We start from the raw sequence: 17,075 nt of genomic DNA, 5'->3' as shown, positions 1-17,075 counted from the left end.
ATAGCTCTGTACAAACGTAGATTGCTATTTCTAGTTGTCTATGGGCTGGATAATTCTCAGTCAATGAAGATCATTTTAGACTTATCCTTTTTCGTTATTCAATATAGATAATCTTATTCTGGAGACTTATCATCCATGGAAGATACTGTGCACCAAGGGAGATAACTATGGCGCTACTTTATTTAAATACATTTGTTAAAAAAACTCATTTATTCATATGGTATACTGTAAGTGCATTACTTTATACTCTATCGGTTCCAGAGATTCTAGATACATCCGTACTAACGATTCACTACTTATCAAGCCTAAAAGCCGCCCGAGGATATGTCGATAACTATTACTTGGATTATTCGAACTACTATTCTCATCTTGAGTGTTATTTTCACAACGTTTCAGTCGATGTAATCCCGAGCTTTTTCAGTTGTATCTTGTCGAACCCGGGAACTTTTCTGTCGAATTCGGAAATGTGCATGGAATTTCGAACTAAGCACGTTATTTAATCCACGAAGACAGTCTTCTCTAGTTCCATTCAGCCATGACTGAGTAGAAGTCCTAAGTATGGATGACACTCAAAATACAATTATGAATTACGTAGGGTTTCTACCCGGTTATGGTTGACATAATGCTACATCCGTTAGTTAAATAAAGGATTCCTTTCGAAAGTCCATGCAGATTCCAGAATTCAACAAAATCTGCTCTTTTCACAGAAACACTTTCATTAAACTTTATCTTTAATCTCCTAGGAAAGAAAGTAAATATCATAACTGTAATGTACCTATCTGAAATCAAAGTTCTTTATAAATTTGGTAATATCTCTTAAAATATTTCATAGCATAGAAGGTAAATTCCAAAAGATATATCTACGAAGTTTCCTTTCTAATTGTTGAAACACTTCATGCAGATGGTAGCCTTATTCTTTCTTGTTCACATTTCTAAGAATATTTGTGTGGTTATTATATTGACCCTGACTACTATTTGAGTGTCGTTGTTGTTTTTGTTGTTGGTTCATGCAGTTGACAATCGCTACATGCGAAATGTTATAACATTTAGTGTTTCTTCTCTTGTTACATACTACAACGCGATGAACCTTTCTTTTTACACAATGTCCACTTTCTCTTGTCCCATTTTCCCCTAATTCTCATCATATTCCTCTTTACTTTTTCCCTTCGGTTTTATTTATCTGTTACTGTTTGTCGGTTATTTTAAGCTAAGTACGATTCAGAACCACCTCTTATTTATAGTTATACTAGCTGTACCCTGCCACGCGTTGCTGTGGCTCGATTTGGTGTAATGAAAAAATCCCATATTAAAAACGCCTCTAATCTTCCCATATTTAGAATGGATTTTGGAATGAATACCACAATTCTCTCCATGTTAAGAACTCCTTTCGGAATTAATACCACAATTCTCCCCATGTTAAGAACTGCTTTCGGAATAAACACCCCCAACCTACCCATGTTAAAAATTGTTGAGGTGGACCTAATGTGAAAAGTTACCTTATGGTGTGTTTTTTAATAAATTGTTAGTTGAAAGCACAGGATAGTTACCAAACACCATCCTCTCCCCGTGGTAAGAATAGCTAAAAAAGAAATAACAATTTTCTTGGTAGAAACTTATCTGTATTTCACCTGACAATTTCTTTAATGAGGACAAAAGCATTCATATCTTTTTATAAAAAATCAACTTCTGTTAAAAAATAGTGTACTTTCAATTTTGTTAAAAGTTTTCTGAAGAAAAAAGAAAAAGACTGTAATGGTAAAAAAAAAATCCTAACAATGGAATGAGGTATACTTTCACATTTTTTTTTTTATAATTACACTATATCTTATTTTTTTTATAATAAATTGTTAGTTCAAAGTACAGAATATTGCAAAACACTCTCCCCTCTCGAATGAAAAAAATAAAAAATAAAAAAGGTATTATTTCAGCACGATACCAAAAATGCAGGAAAAACTGTATTTTCAACTAACAATTTATAGTTTTAATAATAAAAATAAAATTTTTAGTACTTATATATTTTTTGTTACTGCGCTAAAATAATATTGTTATTATTTTGAAAGATATTCTTAACATGGGAAGGATGTTTTTTAACTAATTTGTGCTCACGCCTTACAGGTAAATAATAATAATAATAAATTGTTAGTTGAAAGCACAGAATAGTTACAAAACACCCTCCGCTCTCCAATGAAAATCTGTGCTTACCTTGCAAGTATAAAAAAGAAAGATATCGTGAAACTTTAATTTAACCTAAAGAAACTATTTAAAAATAGCGTGTTATCAAAAATGCATAAGCACAAAAAGTTGGTTTAATTTTACAGGAGATATTGTTTCTGGGTACATAAGATGGCAGATGGTAACTGTTAAGTTTTGAGATATTTGTGTTGAACAAAGATGGCGGCGTAGTTCAGATCAGTAACCAAGATGGCGACCAAGAATCAAATGCGGTCCGTAGCGTAGTTAACCTCTTAAGTTATGAGATATTATGTTGAACAAAGATGGCGGCGTAGTTCAGATCAGTAGCCAAGATGGCGGCGACATCTTTGTTCAACATAACAGAGAATCCAAACGACCCCGAATTTCTCGAAAAAAACGCGACTGTTTTTGCAGAACTTATTCAATGTTTAGACGATAGAAGTCTTTCTCTGATTATAAGAGACGCATTGGACGATGGGAGGAAAGCATTGAACATATTACGAGAACATTATTTATGAAAAGGAAAACCGAAAATAATATCCCTATATACAGAATTAACCCCTTTTGAAACGTAACGAGGATGAAACGATCACCGACTACGTCATAAGGGCAGAAATAACCGCCAATGCCTTAAAATCAGGTGAAATAATAAGCGATAGCTTGTTGATATCAATGACCCTCAAAGGACTTCCAGCTGATTTTAAACCATTTACAACTGTTTTAACACAGAAAGACAAACCACTAAATTTCAGCGAATTTAAAGTGGCATTGCGCAGTTACGAAGAGACTAATCGTATGCTCGTGGACAATAATAACTCCAGCAATATTATGAAGTTCAAAAATGCTTCTCGAAAGCAGACACCACTAAATTACGTAACTCACCGCAACGCATTCCCCAAAAGTAATTTTCCCAAGAAAAATAATAAAATTATCTGCTATAACTGTGGACGACCCAACCGCAAAAGTTTCCAATGTCGATATAAAAGCTCTAAAATTGACTCCGTAAAAAACGTTGAGAACTTTGAGGAAGAACATACATTTCTATTCACATGTAACTTTGACAATACCACAAACGGTAAAAACCTCCTTGTAGACTGTGGTGCTACAGCGCACGTTATCATCAAGGAATCTGATTTTATTAATTTTGATTCAAACTTTAATCCTCAAAGTCATTTTGTCGAACTTGCCGGTACTATTTTTATGGGTTTTTTATTATTATCTAATTGTAAGGTGGAAGCACAAAGAAAACACCCTCACCTCCTCATTAAGTATGGTTTTTCAAATAATAATCTTATATTTCAGCACGACACCAAAACTACATGAGTACCGAAAATTTCATTTTTATTGGTCAAGGTTTTTCATGCTGAATAAAATAAAACACATGTAATCATTTCAAAACTTCATCTTGCAGTTTGTTTTAATTTGTTAAGCACATGATCACATTTTCAATAAGTATGTTATTATATTTTACCCATTTAAAGTTTGTAAAACATGTAAACAAACATTTGCTCGATACGGGTGACGACTTTTAAGAGTCCCTTTTAGTGATTACCTGGTTGTAGGATATATGTACAACTAAAGGGCTAATGTGCCCAAAAAAAATCGGGTATTATTTTACTTTAAGTCCCGTCTCACGTTCGTATATAAGAAAGTATTTTTTTTTGTAGATTTCGGTGTGCCGAAAACGAATATGCCGCAAAAAAGTGGGTGATCATTTTTCGATGTAAATTTAACTTAGAATGAGTATCCATTTTGTGGTCACCTGAGAGCATTTTTTGTGTGTTTAATAGCTGATAACCCTTGAACTCTGTTTTTGATTTGCGTATTTTAAAACTAAACATTAATCAGTAGTGACTTTTAAATGGCATTTATCGTCACGTCCAAATATCAGCTGATATATATTATAAACAAACACCGACGGAATTTGATAAACGACATTTTCTTTATTATTTATTTTGTTGATTAATTTTATATTTTATTATTTATCTATTCATTTGTTTATTTATTTATTTATTTATTTACTTACTTATTTTTGCAAATTAGTCCGCCGAACAGATTACTTCTCGTAATATATAATACTCAATAGAGGATTGATTCTATAATAATAAACACAATCGGCATAAATTAAAATATCATGTTTAAGCGTATTGTACGACCAGATTACGGCAAATGGCCAGCTAATAAATTATATGTTTGTAAATTCCTTTAAAAAATAAATATTTTAACAAACTGAGAATTTTATTGCTGCAAATATTTATTGATAAATTATGCTAAATTAATTATTTTATATTAATTTACAGAAAATTGGGCTCCAGACATTTGGAGTGGAGGCGACTGGCTATTATGTTGACAAATTAATTTAAAATTCATATGATTAATATAGGAGTAACAGGCATTTGACTGCCTTTGAATACTCATTGTAAAATTGAATTTAAGTTTAAAAATGACGGCTTAGAAAAAGTACTCAATTAAATTTCGTACTTATTTATAAGTTAAAATTTACCACGAAAGAAAAACATTTTTGATTTTTACAGAATAATAAAAGAATAATTAAAAAAAAAAGAAACAATTTTAAATTCGCAGATTAAAAAGGTCACAAGAATTAGGACGATTAATCGGAATTGGGAATCGAAAAATCGGAATTTTTGGGGGTATCGGAATCGGAAAATGTATGTTTATTTTTAGATGATCAAAACGATTATTTTTATTGATACTTTCCCCAAAAATCAACGACTATATATTTAGAAATGTTTTTAAAATCGGAACCGGAATTAGTAATTGTATCGGAATCGGAAATCTAGAAGAGAATCGGTAATTGTATCGGAATCAGGAAAAATGTTGGAATCGATTAAACACTAATACTTACCATTTTTGTTCTATTCATTTTCACCCCAAACAACACATATTACGGATTGGACACAAACGGATTCTATTTCGCATCGTATGTAACAATGAACCGTGGGAATTTGATAAGCGAGATGTCTATTCACATTACATTTAAACTTTTGCTGGTTCGGACAAGATAGAAAACAGGACGGGAATTCCAGAGTTTAACAGTCCAAGGGAAGAAACTATTAGAGTCGAAAGCTTTCCAGAAGCAATGAAGGGGTGTGATTTTGCTGTTTGTCGAGGAAGTCGATAGTATGTATGTCGAAGTGGCATAAGTGCAAAAGTTCATCAGGGCACACTCGGTTAAAGTACTTTTCACACAGTCACAAGGATGCAACATTGCAGCGATCGGACAGAGGTTAGAGTTTGGCTGATAGTGCAGGACCTTTTAAATTTGAGACTCTCTTTGGAGTCGTAGATGCACAGCCCAGATGTGACAATAATATTGTATGCATGAGTGAATTGTTTCCTTGTAAAGATATATGATACTCTCTGGTGTTGGTCTCCATGTTTGGCGAATATTATTACTTGTCAACAAATACTGAGATATGCTAATTTTTATATAGAACCGCAACCTATGCTGTGAAATCAGTTTAAGCCCAGTTTTTATGAGAAAGAAGGGCTTTCATTATTCGAGTGAATCATTACAAAGCATAAAATTGGATATGAATCACAAACTCTTCGCAATCAATAGTTTCAATAAAAGAACCGACACTTGAAGAATTCGCCAGATGACTATCAATAAGTTTAGACATACAAAATTCTAAAAATAATTATTTTTTTCAAATTCAATTTACTCTAATCACAGAGTCCCAGAACTAATTAAATTGTTCAATTTATCTTTTCTCCCCAACAACTGTCCCTTTTTATTGTTGCAAGACACTTGTGTTCCAATAAATTTCTATTATTGTTCATCGTAAATGTTTCTTGTTTTGAGGTTGTTAGCAGTACTAAACACTTACGTTTTTTCACACAGCTGTGTCAATAGTAAAGTTCTCTGAATCTTTTATGAGCGTATGCATCAAACGATTAACTGAGGAATAAGCCGAGACGTATGTAGATCTCATGACATCAGACTACATTTAGTATCGAGTTACCTAAAATACGACACAAATTGACTCACTGTAACAAAATAAGTTCACAATCGTCTTATCCCGCCTCCTTCATTAAAATTGCATGATATAATGCGCGATGTCTATTCATAGTGCGTAAACATCAATAATTCGGTTTGTCGTTATTTTTACTAATTATTTGCAACAAGAAAACTATTTTTACCAATCAATTATACAAAGAAAAAACTCAGATCAGTTTTTTTTTTGTCTTTTTCAAACATACATTTCCTGCTCATTTCCTGACTGTCAATCAAGAAATAATTCTCAAAAATATTTCAATAGACATCTGTTCTTTACAATGAAAACCACAAAAAAATGACAATAAAAAACGTTATATTCAATCATTTCATTCAAATGATTCTTATGAGAAGAAATTATTTCAAGGAAACAGAAAAATTGAGAAATATCCATTAATTGATTGCTAATAAACATCTCATTAAAATAGGAAGTATCAGGATTTTCATAAAGGACTTCAAGTTCCCTTTTCATCTTTGAGTAAAAGTCTATTAAATTAAAAAAATAGCTGACAAGGCCCTGCATCAAGCCTGACAGCTGTGTTCTCAAATTCATAATGATCGGTTAGTTAGTTTCAAAGATACACCAAACAATTAAAAATGAACAAACAGTTTTTGGTGATAGACACTTTGTTTTATATGTAGAATACTTACTATTGTAAAAATGAAACTAAAGAATGGTAAGTGATACTGATCTAGTGATCAGAAATAATCGAAAATAAATATCCATTTTTTTTTATTAGAATTTTTGTTTAAAAAAATAGGCGAGAAAATAGATGAAAGTAAGAGATCTTCATCGATCACTGTTAAAATCGGTGTAAACGTTTGCAAATAACAAAATGGAGTTCCGGGATATAAAAATGCTAACCAATCTCTAAAACTGTTATCATTTGGTTTTTGTTTGTTTGTTTGTTTTATTTGTTTGTTTTTTGTTCTCCAACATTTTTGGAGCAGTAAATGAAGTTGAGTTTAATATTTTCGTATTTTATTAAATTTTTTGTTGAAAATTTTCTGTTTGCTTGTTTTACATTCGTCGTTATTAATTTATTTTTCCGTTCTTTATTTTATTCTGTCGTTCTACGTTCTCATTTATCTTCATTCTTTCTTCTTTTCTTCTCTTTCTGGAGGCAAGTATCGACGCAAAACTACCTAGAACACTTTTGTGTATGGTATAAGTCTCACACAAACCTTTCTCTCATCTAATCCCCCTGAAATGTATTTTTAATTCTTTCTACTTTTTCAATTTTACATTTATTTCTCCTTCTTATCAGCCCTATAATTCATTTCTACTTCGTCTACGTCGAACCCATCCTGAGGTTCCAATTTTTAGAGTTTGGATGAATATATGGTCACACCTTAATTGTTATTAATCTCATATCTTATCCAGTGCTGAGTAGAGATGTCTGTAATTTATGGGTTACCTAAAACGTTCTATTTGCACATTAATTCTCAAAATATATGACCATAAAACGAACGAATTTATAAGCATTCTATGAAAGCAAAGGTTGATATACCGTAAAACAAATTAAATAATCTTTTGCGTCTGTTGTTTATTTTTATTCTTTTATTCTTTTGCATTTTTATTCTTTTCTTCTTTTACGTCTTTCTCATTTTCATTTATCAATGGGGTCAAAGTAGACCCACACACACACACACTAACGGCTTAATGTGCTTTGTTCGTGTGCTATGTGAGAATTCTTGTGAAAATTCCATTAAAAATAATGATCATTAATTTCTTTTGTCGGGACAATGCTTGAATATATCGTTTTTAGTTCTCATATAGGCTATTAATTCGCATAGAGGCCAGGTTGTTGATAGTCGTAGGATTCTGTATTTCTCAGTGGTGCATAATGAGCAATTCCCGGAAGTTGGATAAGAGGATGTTTTTACATCAATGACCTTCTATTTAATTTCATAGGCGGTGCTAGACTCCTTGATGGCCATATTGTGATTGATAGAAAGATGTTAATTTTTTCTGTGTATTTAAAGGCATTATTGTGAGGGTATAGCCTATGTTTGAAAGTTCAGTTAGTACTTTCATAGAATCTACACCAAAAATGATCGTTACTTCATGTACAATTGATTTGATTTTGCAGCCCCCTACTAGAGGATAAATGTTTCTTCTTCTGCATGAGTAGTGGGCGTTTGAGGATTTGTTGGGGGTTTTGAGGCTTTAAGAAAGGCAACGGAAGCGCAGTAAGTTAAACTCGTTTTTACTATTTTCTGTTAAAGAGCTTATGAAGTTTGCTAGTGCGTGGAAAGTGCTTGTGTACTAGAAGGAGAAATTGTCTGACGATGTTATATTTGGCACTGAGTGAATAGGAGGAGTGAACCAGATAATGTTCCTTTTCCTATTACGTCTATGTTGTCTGATGGATTGGATGAATATGTATAAGATTCCATTCCTGGTACCGCTTTCTCGGGGGTGGGGGGCTTTGTTATAATATGGAGTGGCTTGTTGGAAAATCCTGGGTCTGCATAAAAGAATGGAAATCCTTTTACTTATGTTGGGGATAAGATTTTTAAAATACGAGTGTGTCGGCATATATGAGCTGCTCATTGAACTTGTGATATGATCTAGCGAAGTTGCGAGACAGGTCTAGGGTTGCGTCTAAGAAATCCACGCTAGTGAGGTTAGTGTCAATGGCGATATTTAAACCTGGTTCTTTAATAAATGCGGTCAGTTGTTTTCTGAATTTGTCAAGCTCCATTTTCCTATAAAGATTTTACAAGAAAACATCACCCACTTCCTACTCAGCGGTAATTCGACATGTAAAACCCAATGCTTTGTCAATATGGGGAGTGGAATATTGAGATTTGTGCATTTATTTTATAGAAAAAAAATTAGATGAGTGAAAAATTTCACTCATCTAATTTTTTTTCTATTTTAAATAGAAATGAAAGGATATAATTATTTTTTATTTGCGATTTTTAGACATCTGCTGGGACAATTATGCAAACAACTGCCACTTCAAACACAAAATACATTCGACATGATAGTAAACACCCATGTTTGCCTAAGTATAGTAAAAGTAATGAATTTAATCGAACTGCTTCAACAATCTAACTCTAATCTAATCCTAAAATAAGTTTTATTTAAAGTTTGAAGCGCGATCAACAAAAGATGCATCCTAAAACATTAATTTTTTTATTACATTTTCACCCCAAACAAGACACATTGCCACTTTGGTGTAGGGGGCTACTATCATGTGCTACATCTAATGGGGTACTATGTGAGGATTTGGGCAGCAAGATGGCTGTTCACGTTACACTTGAACTTCTGCACGTCAGTACAGTTGGGGAATCAGGGACCTGGAATGGAATTCCAAAGTCTAGCGGTTCTGGGGAAGAAACTACTGGAGTAGAAATATCTTTTACAGGGATCTCTACTGCGTGGGGTGGGATTTAGCTGCCTGTCGGGTTTGACGACGGTGTCTACGTCGTGGGGGCACAAGTGCTAGCAGTTCATCAGAGCATTCTCCATTAAAATACTTGTAGAACAGGCAGAGGGATGCAGCATTTCGTCGATGGGACAGAGGCTGAAGCTTAGCTGCCAGTTCAGGGCCTATCAGATTGGCGACACTCTTTTGAACCTTGTATAGGAGCGAGAGACTAGTAGCAGATGCATCAGCTCAAATATGATAGCAATACTCCATACATGGGCGAATAGTGACCCTATAGAGGTACAGGATACTTTCGGGTGTTAGTAATTTTCTAGCACGGTAGAGAGAGCCTACCTTGTTTGCAGCGGCCCTGGCAATGCTTTCAATGTAATTTTTCCAACTCATGTTTCCTGAGAACGTTAGGCCAAGGAGTTTGAAAGATGTAATCTCAGATAAAGAGTCGTTAGCTATTGCTATTGATGGTAGAGAAGGTTTCTTGTAATTATTGAAGGAAACTAGTTTAGTCTTGGCGGCATTGAACGTGACCATCTATTTTTGTCGCAATTCCACTACAGATGGGAGGTCATCCTCTAGTGATTCTGCCATTTCTTTAGATATATATTCATTTGTTTTCCTGTCGTGCCTGTTATAGAGTGTGGTGTCATCAGCATATATACCCATCTCAGAGGCAATTTTGTCGGGGAGGTCATTTATGAATATTAAGAACAACAGAGGTACAACGATAGACCCTTGGGACACTCTCGCATTTATATTATATTGTCTAGATGTACGACTGTCGAGGACAACCTGGATTTTTCTCTTATCTAAGAAGGATTTAATTATGTTTAGTTTTCTACCAGTGATACCGTATGATCTAATTTTCCTGAGGAGATCCTCATGCCATACCCTGTCAAAAGCCTTAGATATATCTAGAGCTACCGCTCTGCCCTCCCCCGGCTTTGTCCAGTGAGTGGTATATACGTTCAGAGATTACAGTTAGGATGTCTGCTGTGGAACGGGCTTGTCTAAATTCATATTTTTGGTCAGTCAGAAGTTTAGCATCTGTAAGGTGATGGACTAGAGCATTGTTAATTAAGGTATCAAATATTTTGGCAAAAAGTGAGAGGAAGCTAATGGGGCGATAATTTAATGGGTCCGTTCTTTCGCCAGTATTCTTGAATACTGGTACCACAGAAGCAGTTTTCCAATAGCCCGGAAAGCAAGCTTCATTAAGGCATTTGTTGTAGAGTTTGGAGAGAACTGGAGCTACTTCGGCTGAGCACTTTTTTAATAGCACAACTGGGATGAGATCAGGTCCACATGCTTTTGAAGTGTCAAGGTTTTTTATGATAGCATGCACCTGAGCAGGGGTGATTTTCAGATCGTCTAGCGTGTCGTCTGTCCACATAGGAAAGTCAGGTATGGGGTGGTTGAGAGGGTCCAGTGTGGAATTTGAGGCAAACCGACTGGCAAGCATGTTAGCCTTCTCGGTTGCTGAGCAAACAGCCTCGTGATTGTTGGTTAGTGGGGGAATTGTTGATTTCCCATTATTTACTACACTTTTGTATATTTTCCAGAAGTCACGAGTTCCTAATTTTTGTGCTCTTGTGCGTTTTTTAGTGGTTTCAGTAAATTCTCTCTTAGCTGTCGCTATTTCTTTCTTAACGTTACTTCTAGCTTCTATGTACTTCTGTCTGTTTGAACTGGACTTATGTCGGTTAAATCTGCGGTATGCATGTTGAGTAATGGCAGTTGAAGAGAAAAATATTTTCCCATGGGGCATCTCTGATAAGATCTCTGATGGCTTCCCATTCAGCCTTTTTATAATATCTCGTTATTTTGAGCACTGGCTCTTCAGTTTTGGCTCTAGAGTTTAGGGCGATTTCAACCATTATCACTGCATGATTAGCCTTCCCAAGTGGGCTGTTGGCATTCGTTATACAATTATCGGGAACTGTGGTCAAAAACAGATCTAGAAGTGATGCGTGTTGTTCTTGCTGGTCAGGGAAACAAGTTGGGAACGTAACCATTTGTGATAGGGAGTGGGATATTAAGAAGCTATGTATTGTGCTACCCGCTGCGTCTGTGTAAGTAGAGAATCCAAGCCAGTTTTTGTGGTGGACATTAAAGTCACCAAATACATGTACTTGTGCGCTAGTGTCGAGGGAGAGTGCTGTGGCTATACCGTCAGAGACTTTGTTTATTATGGTGCAGTCCTGGGTCGAGAGAGAGCGGTAGAGAAAATAAAAGTAGCTAATGTTGTGTTGCATGTTAAGTTTAAAGCACATAAAGGCTTGATCGTCCGATTCTAGGTTTGTTTTTCTAGTCAAGGGAAGGGTATTACGAATGTAAACTCCAAGTTCGTGCATATGTCTGTCAGAGTCCTTACGGCAGAGTGGGAGATATCCAGGCATGTTAAAGTAGTTAGAGGAGATTGAGGAGTGTAGGTTCGTCTCACTTAGTGCTAAGATATCCGGGGTATTTGTTAGGAGAAATGCTTTAACATCAGCTAAATTAGTTCTAAGCCAACGGATATTCGTGAATGCAAGCCTCAAGGGAGGAGGCAAGTTGGATTTGTTAGACCCTAAGCCTGGTTTAAGCTTATTTTTAGATTGTACTGTGATCATATTTTTTAAGAGTTTCAGTTTAGGTAAGGGGAGATGAACAGAAGGTTATGCAGAGTATCACACATGCAACGCAAGTAGACCATCAGCTGACCTTTCTTCAACTAGGATTATGACCTCAGGAAAGCCCACCGGGGATGAGTGCAGGGTGCCATATGTGGTACTCAAGCACTCCCAAGTGCTTAGTTTTGAGGGGTGCCATGTGTCGGGAGTGGGGAAAACGGCGTTCATTTTCTCAGAGAAGAAACAAGATCTACCACTGTGTGTCTGTCGAATCACTGTGATAGCGTCTCTGCGCCTGACTAATAGGCAAAGAAGGAGTATGGAAGCCAGGCGACAGACAGAGCCTATCTACTCCTTAAGCAGTTTAGGTTTGCAAACCGGTAATTTGTTTGAGTCACCAGCTCTAGGAAGGTTGTCATCCAAGACTGAATAGGCCTTCCTCCCTTTTGGTTTAGTTTCAGAGTTTTCCTTCTCCTATACGGATGATCTGGGAAGATCTACTGCGTCCGTCAGCACTGAGAGGGTTTGCTCCGGACTTGGGTCCTAATTCAGGGATTTCTGCGACACCACGGGGTTAGTTAATGTTACTAGGGTAGTTTGTAGAGATTATATATCTACTGAATAGTTACACTCCTCAAAGTGATTAAGGCTTTTCCTTTATTTAATTTTATTTTATTTATATGTTAGCTTAGGTATAGGATAACGTTACAGTATGAGTAGGTATTAAAAATTGAACTAGGGGTTGTGCCCAATCTCTGTTTATTTAAGATTGATAGGAGGGTTAAGATGTAAGTGCAATACAGTACGGATAAAACAGTAGGTAAGTTTTGCGTCATGTGTAATTAGGTAAGTAGATATATGGGCAGGTTTTCAATAGATGCGAATAAGTTGAAGTTGTAGGTATTAAGTATGCGTCTATTATTAAAGGAAGATAATTTCAGCTTTCAGTTAAGAGTCATGGGGCATTTAGCATAACAAGGAGTATCGGTTCAGTTTCGTATTAATCGTTGCAAAACTATCTAGGAGGAGGCATGGTTATTTAATGCAGGTCGCTTTGCTTCTGAGTACATACTTTGGCTGTTAAGTACCTAACTGGATAGGAATGAACTCTAATGCATATCTTAGAGATAGAAATGTATAGATGTTTAGTGATGACTATTAAGCAGTTAGCATGTAAATGTTAAGGGCTGGAAGTTAAAGATTCCACAACAAAGGCGTGTGCAATGTAGGAGTTTAGTGCCAGCTTGGGGGGATAGAGCAGATTGTTAGCTTTCAAGAGACGGGGGTTATTAACTTACAAATAACAGTTGATTTCCATTAGAATTTAGAGTTTCAAGTAAGGTTTGGTTTGGGGGGGATTTTTTTTAAGCTTGCAAGTTGAACAAACGCAGTCGCCTTGGAGGTAAAATGTATATTGGAATTTCTTAGCTAGCTGTTTTTTTTTTTTCAGTTATAAGAGAAACAATTGGTTCATGGTTATTCGGAATTCGTATTCCGTATTTATAGGCAATCATTTAGGTCAGGAATAAAGCATTTTAACTAGTTATAAAATAGCCCTAGTAGCACAGCTAAGATAACTGTATATTCCACTCACAAATATAGTGAAAGTTAAATATAAGCTATATTCAGTGGTTTGGTTTGGTATAGGATACTAGTGCAGAGAGTGATCCAGACGTAAATAATATATATTGTTCAAAAAGCCATTCTCAACACAGGGAGGGGAGGGTGATTTGCACCTACTCCATATTTCAACCTTAAAATTCAATAAAAGAACATATAAAAATTTAATTAAACTTGGAACTACGATTTAAAAAAATAGCGCGGATCAGTAAGTGCACTAGCACCCGGTATGGATATCATGGAGGCCACTTTATTAATACAAGCAAGCATATGGTAATTGCAAATATTAAATATATTACTTAAATAAAGTTCTTCTGACTTCTTCAGTAGAAAAAAATTAATCCTCGCTTCTGTTAAATTAAGAAATCTCTATTGCCTAAGCTTTCCAATTTTTCTAGTCGAATTTTAAAACTACATAAGAATGTTCGCAAGGAATTCAAAGAGATAAAGACAATATATACGTATATAATAAAAATATATTATAATTAAAAAATAAAGTACATTTAAAAGAGAAAAAGTATAAACAACAGTTGGCAAGAAAGTAAAAAAAGGCAGTTGCCATTTTGTTAGGATAAGGATGGGTTAGGTACACTTAGCTTTGGACATCTTGAGTTCTTGACTTGCCTACCAGCATGTGTAACCATGTTTTAGGTGGAAGGTGTTTCCCTTCCTTACCCGGTCTTTGTATCTATTTATAGTGGCCGCACATGCGTATGTGATAATTTACTTTTTTTGCACTTAATTTTATTATAGGGATGTTTTAAACATTCATTTATATTCTACCGGGACAACGTTTGGACACGACTACTTCTAATATATATATATATATATATATATATATATATATATATATATATATATTTCAGCCCCGCGTTGCCCGGGTGTTTGTATATGTCTGTTGAACAAAAAAAAAGCAAACAAAAAAAATGTGCTAGTAGGAAGGCAGGCTCGAACCCGTATCGCGAAGGAGGAAAAGAACGGGGTAAAAACCCTAACGTCTATGCTGTTACGATCATCGCCGAACCGGAAGCGACATTTTCTTTAAAATTAAGACTAGACAATCTAAAGGGGAGGATAGCTTTCAAAAATATCGGCGAAAAAGGTTACCCCCCCCTGTAGAAAAGTGCCTAGTTGAAGGGGAAGCTATCAATGTTTTAGCCAATTTTTCGATATTTTCGTACGAAAGGTTGAACTTTAAAACGATACTGATCTTGGTAAAATCCGTCGCCTCTATTGAAAGTTTTAGGCAGACATGCAAACATACATACATACATTTATATACTGGTAACTTAAAATTTTCGACCCAAACAGATGAAAAAGCTTGCCCTATCTCTGAATACCCTTTATGTAAAATTTCAAATATTTAGACCAGAAATTGTCTGAGTAATTTGGAAGAGACCGCAGAGGTCAATTCTTTTTAACTTTGACCCCTTTTTGACCCCTTAACACTTATTGTTTTGGGCTCAAATTAAGTTATTAAGTTGGATCCATGTCCAAGGAACTTATATCTAAAATTTCAAGTGTGTAGACCCAAAATTGCCGGAGGAGTTTGGTAGAGTTCTCAAAAGTAAAATGGTTGAATTTTGACCTCTTAATCGCTAAATTTCTGGCCGAAAACCGATCGCCTCGATTTTCTCAAATCTCAGTACCCTGTATATCAAATTTCGAGTCTGTAGACTTAAAATTGACAGAGTTATTGCGTAGGGAAATGTACACACAAAAACACACAGACACATAGATACACACACACACACACAGAAACTTTCACTTTTATATATATATATATATATATATATATATATATATATATATATATATAATATTTAAATATAGCAAAAACACACTCAAATGCTTGTCGCAACCCCCTCCCCTTACGTGACCTCGTACTGGCCACAAATCTGGGCACCCCCCACTTCCACACTGGGCACTCACAGCCTCGCACGCATTCACCACTGCTATTATAATAAAACTATCAGCAAATAATATTCACATCCTTCCTGATGATGTCTTCTTGAAAAGATGGAAAGCATTACCGCGGACAACTTCGAAATACATATACAAAGATCATCAGGAAATAGATTTTAAAACGGTACAATGAAACAGACGCTCTTTGTTGTCTTTAATGACGTTTGTTTAAATGTAAGATTGTTGTATTAATACACACAATACGTATGTATGTATTTATGTATGTATATATGTATGTATGTATGTATGTATGTATGTATGTATGTATGTATGGGAAATTGAATAAAATACGTGTTTTTAAATCAATAATAATATTGGTTTTAGACGATGAGTGATGCATCAGATGACTAACAATGTTTTAGAATACAAGCTTAGTTTACATACTATTCTACATAGCATTTTGTCACAAAATTGCCGTCGGTCATTTTCCTCATCCAATTTATTGCAGCACAATGTTTTCTATTCTTGTCTTCTTCTTTTTTTAAATCATTTTGTTTTCATTTAGCCTATTCTTTTGTTTGTTTGCTTCGGGTTGTATTTTTAATTAATTAATAATTGTTTCATGCAAACCATTTTGTTTGTGGGCAGATAACTCTATGTAACTTCTTGAGTTATTTCCCTTGAATTAGACAATTTAAATATTTTGTAAATGATTTTCTTTAACTTACGGACAAGTTATTTGCTTTTTCTGTAAACTGGGTTGTATTTAAAGAATATTACTTTACTAGCAGTTCACCTCGGCTTTGCTCGGGCCTTATTTACTGTTCATATCTTGCCCTACGTGTGAATACACTTTATGTACGATTTCAAAAGTTTAGATCAAAATTTGTCTAAGTAATTTCGTAATGACCGCAGAGATCAATTTTTTAAACTTTGACCCCAATTTTGATCCCTTAACATTTATTATTTTGGTTTCAAATCCAAATACAAAGTTTTACTCATGTCCAAGTCACCTCCATCTAAAATTTCAAATGTTTCGATTTAAAATTGGTGGAGGCATTTGGTAAAATCTGCAATTGTCAACTCTTTCAACTTTGATCTTTTGGTAGCCAAAATTTTGCTCAAAACTGATTCAAATTCTTGCTGTATGTCTGTATACCCGTTATGTATAAATTTAAACTGCTAAGGTTCAAAATTTGCTGATTAGTTTGCTAGACACTGCAAAGGTCATATCTGTTGAACTTTGCCCTAAAATTTTCGACCCAAACCGATTAAAAAGCTTCCTCATCTTTAATTACCCTTTATGTAAAATTTCAAATTTTTAAACCAGAA

Source organism: Euprymna scolopes, chromosome 2, assembly GCF_053919585.1.
Source record: "Euprymna scolopes isolate OS-2025 chromosome 2, ASM5391958v1, whole genome shotgun sequence".
NCBI classification, from domain to species: Eukaryota; Metazoa; Mollusca; class Cephalopoda; order Sepiida; family Sepiolidae; genus Euprymna; species Euprymna scolopes.
The sequence above is the reverse complement of the archived record's forward strand: the minus strand, read 5'-3'. Positions refer to the sequence as shown.